This window comes from Pseudophryne corroboree, chromosome 4 (genome assembly GCF_028390025.1).
Source record: "Pseudophryne corroboree isolate aPseCor3 chromosome 4, aPseCor3.hap2, whole genome shotgun sequence".
Classification (NCBI taxonomy): Eukaryota; Metazoa; Chordata; class Amphibia; order Anura; family Myobatrachidae; genus Pseudophryne; species Pseudophryne corroboree.
Window position 1 is genome coordinate 643,713,176 of NC_086447.1, and position 13,238 is coordinate 643,726,413.

General features: G+C 43.7%; 1 protein-coding gene across 1 annotated transcript in view; it reads right to left on the reverse strand.

Annotated features, from left to right (window-relative positions):
• Nucleotides 1-13,238, reverse strand: part of PCNX2 (pecanex 2) — an 809,726-nt gene that overhangs the window by 169,088 nt on the left and 627,400 nt on the right. The gene's annotated exons all lie outside the window — the stretch shown is intronic.

Consider the following 13,238-nt stretch of genomic DNA (forward strand, 5'->3'; position numbering starts at 1 on the left):
GACAGAATATCGGATGTAAAAGTGGGTGAAAACCTGGGATCCAGTGATCATCAAGCAGTATGGTTTAGCATAAAGACAGAGACTGACTCATCCCATACAAAAACAAAGGTGTTGGATTTTAGGAAGGCTGATTTTGTAGGGATGGGAAAATGCGTAAGCGATTCTTTGGCAGAGTGGAGGAACTTGGAAGCAGTGCAGGAGAGGTGGGAATATGCAATATTAAAGGCAACAGACCTTTGTATCAAAAGTGTTAGGAAAAACACAAGGAAAAGGAAGCCAGTGTGGTTTGCGAAAGAAGTAGCAAATATTGTGAAAGAAAAAAAGATGGCTTTTAGGAAATATAAGCAGACACAAAATAATGAAGACAAAGAGATATATCTTGTTAGAAGAAGACTAAGAAGGTAATCAGATGTGCAAAGCACAAGCTGAGGAGAAAATTACCCAGTCAGTGCGTAAAGGAGGTAAAACTTTTTTTAGGTATATAAGTGAAAGGAGAAAAACAAAAGGCGGAATTATAAAACTAAATGCAGAGACTGGGAGTCTTGTTGAGGGAGACAATGTAATAGCAGATCATCTTAATTAATTTTGCTCAGTATTCACTACTGAGAGAGAGGGGAAGGGGCCACAGTTAAGTTGCAGGGATATTCAGGAAAATGAAACAAGTACATTTACAGAGGAGAAGGTCCTAACAGAACTCTCAAAGCTGAAAGTGGACAAATCTATGGGGCCAGATGGGATATATCCAAGGATACTAAAAGAACTTAAAGAGGTCTGGTAGCACTATTGACAGAATTATTCAACCAGTCACTAGCTACAGGAGTAATTCCAGAGGACTGGAAAAGAGCGAACGTAGTCCCACTGCACAGAAGTGGAAGCAAGGAAGAGGCAAACAACTACAGACCAGTGAGTCTTACATCAGTAGTAAGGAAATTGATGGAAACACTCTTATAAGAAAGAGTTGTAGATTATCTCAAATCCAGCAATTTACAAGATCCCAAACAGCATGGATTCACTGGGGGGAGATCATGTCAAAAAAATCTTATTGACTTTATGACTGTGTGACTAAAGTGATGGATAAAGGTGGAGCCATGGATATAGCTTCTCTAGACTTTAGTAAGGCTTTTGACACTGTTCCACATTGCAGACTGCTAAATAAACTTAGAAGCTTGGGATTGGATACTAGGATTATTGAATGGATAAGATCTTGGTTGCAGGATAGAAAACAGAGAGTTGTGGTAAATGGAGTGCATTCAAAGGAGGGAAATGTTACCCGTGGAGTACCCCAGGGATCTGTACTTGGACCAGTGCTTTTTAATATCTTTATTGGTGACATTGCAAATGGCATTAAAGGGAAAGTATGCCTTTTTGCAGATGACACAAAGGTATGCAACAGGGTAGACACACCAGGTGGGGAAAACAAATGACTGAGGATCTAGGTAGACTAGAGGAATGGTCAGGAGTGTGGCAATTACAGTTTAATGCCAAAAAATGCAAAATCATGCACTTGGGTCTCAAAAATCCAAAGGCTAAATATAGTATTAATGGCACTATACTGGAAACTACCGAGGAGGAAAGGGATCTAGGAGTTCACTATTTCAGGTAACTTAAAGACACGTAAGCAATGTAACAAAGCAATGAGGAAGGCTAGTCAGATGCTTGGCTGCACTGGGAGAGGAATCAGCAGCATAAAGAAAGAAGTAATAATGCCATTATATAGGTCATTGGTACGGCCTTATCTACAATACTGTGTTCAAATCTGGAGACCATATCTTCAAAAGGATATTAATACATTAGACACTGTACAAAGAAGGGCATCTAAAATGGTGCATGGCCTACATCACAAAACATACCCAGAAAGAGTAAAAAATCTCAATATGTATAGTTTGGAGTAGAGGAGGGAAAGGGGGGACATGATAGAAACTTTCAAATATATGAAGGGTTTTAACAAAGTCCAGGAGGGAAACATTCTCCAAATGAAGAGAAGCAATAGGACACAAGGACATGCACTGAGACTGGAGGGGTTCAGGGGAAATTTGAGGAAAAATTACTTTACAGAAAGGGTAGTGGACAAGTGGAATAGCCTCCCATCAGAGGTGGTAGAGGCTAAGACAGTAGAGCAATTTAAACATGGGATAGACATAAGGATATCCTTACAAAGAAATAAAGATCAAATAAGTTTTGAGATAAAAATATGGTTAAAAAAATGGCAGAGTAGATGGGCCAAGTGGTTCTTATCTGCCATCAAATTCTATTTTTCTATGTTTCTAAGGTGTACACATATCAGTACCTGGCTACAGAACACTTGCAGCAAATGTTTCGTAATGCATCTCAGCTGTGTTGGTGTCAATGTAGCCATGTAGGATCCTTTATTCACATATGGTGGACTTGCTCACATATTTCATCATTCTTTGCAATGGTTCAATCACTCATAGCCTCTGTACCGTCTGTGAGTTCCTCCCTTGCCTCGGCCTTGCTGCTTCTGTGTGCCCCAGTCAGCCAACTACCTAAACATGTCAATAAATTGATCCTTCATATCTCTTGTGTGACTAAATACCAGATTGCCAGGGCTTGGAAACAACCATCCCTACGAAACACCAAATTGTGATGTGCCATTTATATTAATTTTTTTGAAACGTCAAAATTTTGTGATTCAAAATGAGATCTGGCTGTTCATCTCTCTAGTTGAGAGCCCAGATTACTTCTCAGCTGTGAGGTCTGCACAGACTGGAAAAAAGGTGACTGACCCACAATTTTAAGTCTGCTAATAGTCATGATAGGCAGCCTATAGTACACAGATTGAGGTTGACAGTCGGAAACAGAGAGGGAGAGTGAGTGTAGAAAGGAAGAACCTGGGAGACAAGACACATAAAGGTGTGTACACACAGTGAGATTTCTCTTATCGATTTTGACTATATAGTCGAAATCGCAAGGAAAGTTAGTGCAAATCGCAAGGTGTTAGGCACCTTGCGATCCCAATTCAATCCTGATGCGCACTCCTGTGGGGTCTGTATCGCAAGGCTAGATAGACTGTACAGGCAAGTCAATCTTGACTATCTTAATAGTGTACTATCTAGTACAAAGTATAGTCAAAATTGGCACTTAGTCAAAATCGTACATAGGGGGTCATTCCGAGTTGTTCGCTCGCAAGCGGATTTTAGCAGATTTGCTCATGCTAAGCCGCCGCTTACTGGGAGTGAATCTTAGCATCTTAAAATTGCGAACGATGTATTCGCAATATTGCGATTACACACCTCGTAGCAGTTTCTGAGTAGCTTCAGACTTACTCGGCATCTGCGATCATTTCAGTGCTTGTCGTTCCTTGTTTGACGTCACAAACACACCCAGCGTTCGCCCAGACACTCCCCCGTTTCTCCGGCCACTCCTGCGTTTTTTCCGGAAACGGTAGCGTTTTTTCCCACACGCCCATAAAACGGCATGTTTCCGCCCAGTAACACCCATTTCCTGTCAATCACATTACGATCGCCAGAACGATGAAAAAGCCGTGAGTAAAATTCCTAACTGCATAGCAAATTTACTTGGCGCAGTCGCAGTGCGGACATTGCGCATGCGCATTAAGCGGAAAATCGCTGCGATGCAAAGATTTTTAACGAGCGAACAACTCGGAATGACCCCCATAGTCAAAATCAAAAGTACAGATAGTCAAAATCTGTGCTTCTGGGCTCTGGGGAAGTTCAAGGGAAAACGCATAGTCAAAATCGAGCATGGCAAGGATCTCACTGTGTGTATGCACCTTAGATCTGTGAGTGTTACCTGTTTTAAGATCAGTTTTTGGTTTGAAACTAAGACACTTCCAGGCACACTTTATACAGTACATACATTTAGGCACACTTCATCAAATGCAATATAAATATTCAAGTGATTACATTGTTTTTTTTATATATATATTTAGTGAGTTTTGTAAAGAGTAACACAATGAAAAATAAAGAAATCAGAAAAAACAAACATGGAGGCTAATTCAGACCTGATCACTGCAGTGCGTTCTTGCACTGCGGCGCTGGCGCATGCCAGACAGCCGACGGCTGTCTTAGCCCTGAGATCGTTTCTGCCTGATTGACAGGCAGAGGCGAGAGGGGGCGTGCCAGCGGCATTTGGCTGCCATTTAGGGGGCATGGTCTGGGCAACATGCCCGGACCGTTCGGGGGGGCGGCGCTGCGTGACGTCACATGCAGCCGCTGCGACCCGGGCAGTGACGAGTAGCTCCCTGCCAGCGCGCAGGAGCTGTGCTGGTAGGGAGCTACTCTACAAGTACAAAAGCATCGCCGCTGTGCAATGCTTTTGTACTTGTGCTGCGAGGTAGGGCCTGACATGGGGGGCAGACTAGCCCTGTGCTGGGCATTCCCCCCGCCACATGTCAGGGAAGCCGATCGTAGTTGTGCATCTACGATCAGGTCTGAATCACCCCCATAGTCTCCAAAGGTGCTCATAACCTAGACGACCTGTAATGCTGGCCATACACTTGTGCGATGCCCCACGACGCAACATCGCACCTGAACTGCCAAAGTGATTACCATGCAATCATGCGATAGATTGTATGGTCATCACGCAATGGGCACGTCAGCACCGTGTGGGAGCGGCCTCCGGCCGCTTCCGGCGGGTGCCCATCGCACATTGCAGTGCGATATATCTCATGTGGGTTTAAAACTACATGCGATCGAACTGCGATGTGACAAATATAAAGTGCAGCACATAATATCTTGAGATGCGATATTCGACCGGCGTGCCCGCGCATCGTGTCTCAAGGAACTAAAATGTGCATACAATCCTTCGATTTCTCTCACAGATGTGGTCGAAATCGAACGATAGCACCGATTATCTCATAAGTGTATGGGCACCATTAGGGATTATTTATCTTTAACGATTTCCCTTGAACTCCCCCAGCAGCTCCCCGGCAGTCTTGGGCATACGATTTAGTACAATGCACATAAGATATATCTTTAAGATATATCTTAGGCTACATCCAGGAGCATGCTGTCATTGACAATAGCCTCAGATCTTCCCTGCAGCAGGGAAGATCAGAAGCTTCGACCAACGTCCAGCGGGACTGCGCATCGTGATCGTTATCGTTCACAGACACTGAATGATCTGCACTATTAAGAACGATTTGTCATTCTGATCCATCGAAAACGGACAAATCGTTCATAATATCATCTAGTGTATGGGCACCTTATGTCCTCTGGTACATACAGAAATACAGAATGAGAGGGAATCTCTAGGGTTAATCAGACAAAGTTCAATTGCTGTAAAAAGAAACAATCCTAAATTGTCATGCGCTTCAAGAGACAAAAGCTCACACAAATTTTTTTTAAATAGAATGAACCAGAAAGTACAAAATAAAAACATTAAAATGATATCAAGAAAACAGAGACAACAAGAAGACAAAGTGGGAAAGACACGAAAGGGAAAGGAAGGGGAGGGGAGAGAGGTGCGACAGCCCCAACCGAGAAGGGGTATATAGTAAGTCAGAACAGAGCAGTGTAATAATATGTCAAGAGACATCAATAGTATATAAGCATCCAATAAAGGTTGTTATGAAGAATAGAGTCTTTTATACAGGAACCAGTTGGTTGATTCAAAAAGACTCAGAAGGTACTGTTGGTGTGAGTCATCCAAGGTCTCTGTATATAAGGACCCCATTCAGTGGCGTGCGGTGAGATCATCGGCTGGTGAGGCACTGCAGCCATAATCCACAAAGTCCGGCTATAAACCTTACCGCCACGGTCCCTGATGTCCGCTAACGCCCCTCCTACCCGCTACCACCACCGCTAATGGCCTACAAAATTGCTGCCATCAACCGCCCCGTCCCCCGCTGCTAATTCGCATCTCAGTTCGATGCCGCCGCCAATACTTACAGCCCGCCTGCTGATCAAACTTGTGATGAGCACTGCGGGTGGCTAATATATTGTACATTTTTATATAAACTAAATATTAGTGTTTGGGACTGTGGAAGGGGTGTGAGGAGGACATTGATAAAGCTAAATATTTATCTTATATAATACCCTTTATGAGGTCTAAGAACACTGTACGCTATCTACGTATGAAGTACCGTAAGGGTACGCACGTTGCGTAACAATCGCTTAGCCGTAGTCGAGACGCTCAAGCGTCACGTTCGCTCACGGCCAAGAGATCACGGGCAGGCACGCTATTGGCTGCTGACTAACTTAATGATTCGCTATAGCGTAGCGGACGCTCGGGACCACGAGGAGATCACCAGCGGCGCTGACGCTCACAATGTTAAACCTTTGTATCTAAACCATAAACAGTGTATTGTGCAGTAAAACCTTAGTGTAATGATAGAGTGTAAATGCAACACAGTATAACCTTATTACCTTTAAAGCTGTTCTAGCGTCACCGACGCTCTGAGAATACTTAACACTATAAGAAATACACAGATACCGTGCTCAGGGTCCAACGCCTAATATATATATTATGAATGATATACTTGCAAAAGAATTAATACAAATACAAATCATACACTACAATATAACATAGACTACCTAACCAGATAACTACACAGGAAATACAATACAATTACTATTTAAGGGAAAATAAGAGAGAAAGAGGAGAAGAGAGAGAGAGAGAGAGAGAGAGAGAAATTGGCCCACAATAACAAGAAGATCAATATAGTTGCGGAGAAACACTTACGCACAAGGGGAAACGATCGCATGCGCCTCGATATCCAGCTCCCGATTATCAGCAATGAGAACCGTTGAAGAGAGTGAACTGGATATGGTCGGCCTGCCTATTTATGCCCCACACACAATACAATTCAATGGTCCCTACAATCTCATTGTTCATTGGACACAGGAATTCGGCTTCGCATTATAACAAAAGGTCATAGGTTGATTCATACAGGTGGGCTGTGACTGCTTCCAACTGTTCAGGTGGGTGGGATACTGGGTTTCCCGCCGCATGACTAAATAAGAACAAATAATAGTAAATGGACATAAACTTCTTATGTCCATAACTATTCGCACGAGCGATTAATCCGCTCCAAACCAACACCGGAATATTGCTATTTAAATACTCTTCCGATGGGTACCAAACACCACTGTATGACCCCTGTTAGACCCTTCGTACAATACAAAGAGGGATCTCTCTGTTCAGGAACATGCTATGTTAACTAAACTTTCAGAATCTATCAAAGGGACCATGATCTACAAAATACATTATATAGTGAAAATATGTAATGATTGAGTCGCACGCTACGATCACATAAACTCTACCGTAAATACGCATACCGTGCGCCTGCGGGTGCCCGCGACTGTGAGTATGCGCACGTACGGGAGAGCGTACGCATGCGCAGCATGGACCTGTGTGAGGTGCAAATATGGTAGTGTGCATAGAGATATTTTTCTGACTTTGACAGTCCACCCTTTGGCAGTCAACAATAACTGCCACCTTCTAAAACATTTCAAAAAGAGAAAAATATATGTCAGGGGTTAATACATTTACATGGTTGGGTAGGGGAGGAGAGGAGAAGGTAGGAAAAGGGTATGACCTAGTGAGATAGCAGAAGCATGTGTGTATGAATCCGTGCTTGGGGGTCATGTATCATCGTGCCGTACGTGTTTTAAATCAAGCTTCGAGGTATTGCGAAGTATACATTTGAATTCCTTCTTATCCCGTGGTACGGGTCTGTGGATGGGCTGTCAAACTTTACCGAGCACTTTTCGGCTTTGGTTGTAACAAAATGGGGGAGCACATTTTAGTTGATGATACATGAATGGGGGAGATATGTGATTGCTGATATCTGTGCCTGTATTCCCTATCGACTATGTGTGTCATTACCTGAGGGTTGTAGAAATGAAGAAAAGACATAATTACGGTAAATGCGGTGGTATTCTATGTCAGGTAAATGTAAATTCGTCGATTGAGGTCTTGTTTGGTGTCTGTTGAATGCAGTCTTCTTTGTGCTTTTGCCCATAAGGTGCGAGCAAAAGCTGTCAATGTCCATAGATTTACAAAAGTGTTGGGCTAGCGTAATTTTTAAATTTCTAGGGAAACTGGGGATCCATGGCATAGTTCATCAAAAATCTGTGTATCAGGTTGTCAAAACTTCTTCTTTAATCCCTCTGTTGTCTGTATATCGGCTCATCAAATTCCTCGTCCAAGTGGGTCTTTTTACCTTGGAGGAAACGGAAAAACAGGTGAAAGAAATGGACCGTAGAAATCGCATTTTCATCACATCATTGTTTCTACATTTGGGTCATAAATCAAGTCCATTGGAATTACAGTTTCTTCACTCCTTAAACTCATTACCCTAGTACGATGATTGCACCTCATTAAAGCCTGACCGCATCTAAACATCAAACCAATCGTTATGATAACACCTAAGATACATAGGAGAAACTTCCCAACATCCATTATGACTCCTTGAGCCCAGTCTCCTAAACCAGAGAACCAATTTCGCGGGTTCAACCATGACACCCAACCAGTCAGCTCATTACCTACAGCAGCAAGAGTGAGATTGTGTCTCCTGCGAAATTCCCACTTCAGTTGGAGAATATCGTCCATCTTTTGGTCTATGACCTCGACCGGGTCCTCGGTGCTATTCGTAATATATGTGCAACATTTCACGCCGTATTGTGTTGCCAGTGTGACACAATATCCGCCTGTCACTGCTGTGAGGTAATTAAGAACCATTCTATGCTGTACCAGTTCTGTTTTATAAGCCTGAAGTTCTCTTCCAGTATACCTAAACGTGTCATCATACATTTCAGTGATATTATCTAACAAATTGGCGAGCGCAGATATGTATTTATAATTCAACACTCCTCTAGCGGTGCGAGTGATATCTAACGCGATTAGAAACTGAATCCCGGTGGATTCATGGATCATGTCAGAGGCCGGATGCTCTGTTCTTTCTATCAGGTGCCGTTTAACTACGTGCTCGTAATGGGTGTGAGTATAAGGAGTTTGGGCAACACGGTGTATGTCTTTCATTTTGTCATGTGATACAGTCATTACTTCAGGCAGTACTTTTCCAATATAACACAATCCTTCAGAGTTTGGGGCAAGCCACTTATACGCCTTTCTCCCGCATATGAAATATGCATCATCGGGGAGAACATATGGGACGGAGTAGGACATAACCATATTACACACCTTCCATGTGAAATCTCCTAACCCTAATTCTTCCATCTGCTTAGTACACGTATCAGGTTGTACGATATGTGCACAGTATCCTGGTGATACCTCTCCAACTCTCGTAATCCTATTTCCTAAGGTATACCTATACCGGAAAGATTTTCCTCTACTGGCTATGTGGCGTATAAGCTCTGTATCTGTAGGCATTCTATCTGCTCTATGTGAAAAGGTCATGGTTTGATTACTCCATGACACTTCACAATTTCCCGGCTTTCGAGGATTGGAGATGTTAAAACATAATAGGGACCTATCCACATGGTATTGGTGGAGCTTCAAACTAGGAGGGCTGGAGATATTAAACCTCCTGTCCACCGGTCTCCCACCACTTAACTCAAGTACCTCCCCTAACGTTAAAGGAAATGGTACTAGCCCTGATTTGCTATGACCTTGAGGTACTTGAGAGCATACCCAACAATCTGTTTTATTTAACACACTACCCACTAAGGAGTGATAGTCACTCAATGGATGCCGGTCCATATGGATATTAAAACTGGATTGGCATTTCTTTATGCACCCATCCTCAATGACATTGTTACAGAACCGACAGATACAGTTTTCTTCAGCTAACAATCCTTCACAATTCCTTCTATGGTCAATGCTATCGGATCGTTTTCTGATACTCGCCTTTGCTTGTTGATTATGTTGTTCTTGGAAAACTACGCCTCCATCTCTGTCATCAGAACCCATTCCAGAACCTCTCTCGACCTCCATGGTACTCTCGCCGGAACAGACTGCTCTGGTCAACATCATGGTCAACAGGAAAATCCGGATCACAGTCTCTTGGGGCAAGTCCATCTTGTAGGAGGAAACGGAGAAGAATGAGAAGGGGGAAAAAAATAATTTGAGGGAGAGGGGATGGGAAGTTGGGGAAAAACAATAAAAGGGAACAGGGGATCGACAACTGCTTTTGGTCTTGTGATTTTCAATGCTCAGGTGCCGCCTCAATCTTCCTGGAACAGACACTCCAGTGATACAACCTCTACCGTCTGTTCCTTATCACGGGACCTCTCTGGATCAGCAACCTTTTTACAGTGGGACGAATGAACCCAAGTCTCTCTCTCAGCAACCTTCAATGCTGTAGTGCTAGTCAATAAGACCTGGTATGGTCCTTCCCATCTGTCAATAAGGCAACCTGAGCGTAGAAAATTCCGTATCATTACATAATCCCCAGGTTCAATGTCATGACAATTACTATCTGGTAAATCAGGAATCACTAACTTCAGATTATCATTTTGATTCCTTAACTGTTTACTCATGTTAATCAAGTATTTTACAGTCACTTCATTGTTACACTTCAAATCATCCTGAGGGTTAATCATAACATGCGGTTGTCGACCAAACAAGATTTCAAAGGGAGACAGATTAAGAGGGGACCTGGGAGTGGTTCTGATGCTGTACAGTACAATGGGTAAAGCTTCTGGCCATGTCAATCCTGTCTCTGCCATCACTTTACTCAGTTTATTTTTAATAGTGCTGTTCACTCTTTCCACTTTCGCACTCGCCTGTGGACGGTATGGAGTGTGCAGCTTGCTATCAATTCCCATCAATTTACACATTCCTTGAAAGACATCACCTGTAAAATGGGTACCCCTATCACTTTCGATAATTCTAGGGATACCATATCTACATACAAATTCCTGCACAATTTTCTTAGCAGTAAACATAGCGGTATTTGTGGCCGCTGGAAATGCTTCGACCCAATTTGAGAAAACATCTATACAAACAAGTACATATTTCAAATTTCGACAAGGGGGTAATTGAATAAAGTCAATCTGTATTACCTGGAAAGGGCCGCCGGCAGGTGGGATATGAGATGGTTCTGTAGGTATTGCCTTTCCGATGTTCTTTCTCAGACAGGTAAGGCATGACATTGCCCTTTTACTCGCATGAGATGAAAATCCTGGGGCACACCAATATGCTCTTACCAACTTGCACATCCCTTCCTTGCCCAGATGAGTCAGCCCGTGAGCTGCCTCAGCTAAACATGGAAGGTATGCTCTGGGGGCCACTGGTTTACCGTGTCCATCCGTCCAGAGTCCTGAGGACTCCTGGCCATATCCTTTTGCCTTCCAGACTGCCTTTTCCTGTGTGGAACACAAATTTTGCATCTCACACAACTTCTGTGTGTTGATGGTATTAAATACCATCAGTTGTGTGGTGTCTGTCTGTCTGGGGGTAGCAGCTGCTAATTTAGCAGCTTCGTCTGCTCGGCTGTTACCAAGTGATACTGGGTCTTGGCTATATGTGTGTGCTTTACATTTGATAACAGCCACTCTGTCGGGTTCCTGTATCGCTGTTAGAAGCCTTTTTATGTGAGCTGCATGCGCTACCGGTGTACCAGCTGCCGTCATGAAATTTCTGAGGCGCCATAGGGCTCCGAAATCATGGACTACCCCGAATGCGTATCTAGAATCGGTATAGATATTGGCTGATTTGCCCTTAGCCAATTCACATGCTCTGGTTAGGGCGACCAGTTCAGCAACCTGGGCTGAGTGAGGTGGGCCTAGCGGTTCCGCTTCTATGGTGCCTTGGTTATCTACGACTGCGTATCCAGTACACAAGTCTCCCGAGTCTGACTGTCTATGACAACTACCGTCCGTGTAGAACGTAAGTTCTACATCTTCCAGTGGGTTGTCACTGATGTCAGGCCTTGCGGTAAAATTTTGGGTCAAATATTCCATACAATCATGAGTGTCTTCCTTTGTATTAAATTCTCCTTCCCCACCACTCTCATCCTCCACCCTTTGTGCCTGTCCAGGCACATCTGGGAGATATGTTGCAGGATTTAATGCACTGCATCTCCTTATGGTGATGTTTACGGGGGCCATTAGTGCCAATTCCCATCTTGTAAACCGCGCTGATGAGACGTGTCTGGTTTGGGCAGAATTTAACAAGGCTGACACTGCATGTGGTGTATGAATTGTGAGGTTGTGACCTAGCACGACGTCTTCGCTTTTCGTTACTAGCAATGCTATCGCAGCAACGCTTCGCAAGCATGTGGGGAGGGATCGCGCTACCGTATCTAGCTGAGCGCTGTAATATGCTACCGGCCTGCTGGCATCACCGTGCTTTTGGGTTAGTACGCCTGCCGCGCAACCAGCACTTTCTGTTCCGTATAGTTCAAAGGGTTTCCCATAGTCTGGCATACCTAATGCTGGTGCCTGCGTTAGGCACTGTTTAAGTCTCTCAAATGCTGTCTCAGACTCGTCTGTATGCGAAATCCGATCAGGTTTGTTTGAGGAGACCATCTCCTGCAAGGGTAACGCTAGAATGGAAAACCCTGGGATCCAGTTACGGCAATACCCACACATTCCTAAAAATGTTCTGATCTGTTGCTGGGTTTGTGGCAGAGTCATGTCTCTAATTGCTTGAATTCTTTCAGCGGTCAGGTGTCTCAGTCCTTGTGTTAGACAGTGTCCCAAATATTTTACCTTAGTTTGGCATAATTGCAACTTGTCTTTGGAAACCTTGTGTCCTGTGTCTGAAAGATGAAACAGGAGCTGTTTCGTATCCTTCAGGGATGCTTCCAATGAATCAGAACACAGTAGTAGATCATCCACGTACTGTATTAATACTGATCCACTCACTGGTTGGAAAGACTGTAAACAATCATGCAAAGCCTGAGAAAATATACTTGGGCTATCTATGAATCCTTGTGGTAATCGAGTCCATGTGTATTGGACTCCTCTATATGTAAAATGCAAACAAATATTGACTGTCAGGGTGCAGAGGTACCGAAAAGAAAGCGGAGCAGAGGTCAATAACAGTGAAAAATTTCGCAGTGGGAGGGATTTGCATTAGGATGACAGCTGGATTTGGCACTACGGGGAACTGACTCTCAACTATTTTGTTAATCCCCCTTAGATCCTGCACTAGCCGGTAACCCCTCCCCCCACTCTTTTTAACAGGGAAGATGGGACTATTGGCAGTGCTGGACGTTCTTACCAGAATGCCCTGTTGTAGCAAGCGCTCTATTACGGGATACACTTCTAACTCCACCTCTGGCTTCAGAGGGTACTGTGGGATTTTTGGAGCTATCCTACCATCTTTTACTTGTACAACTACCGGAG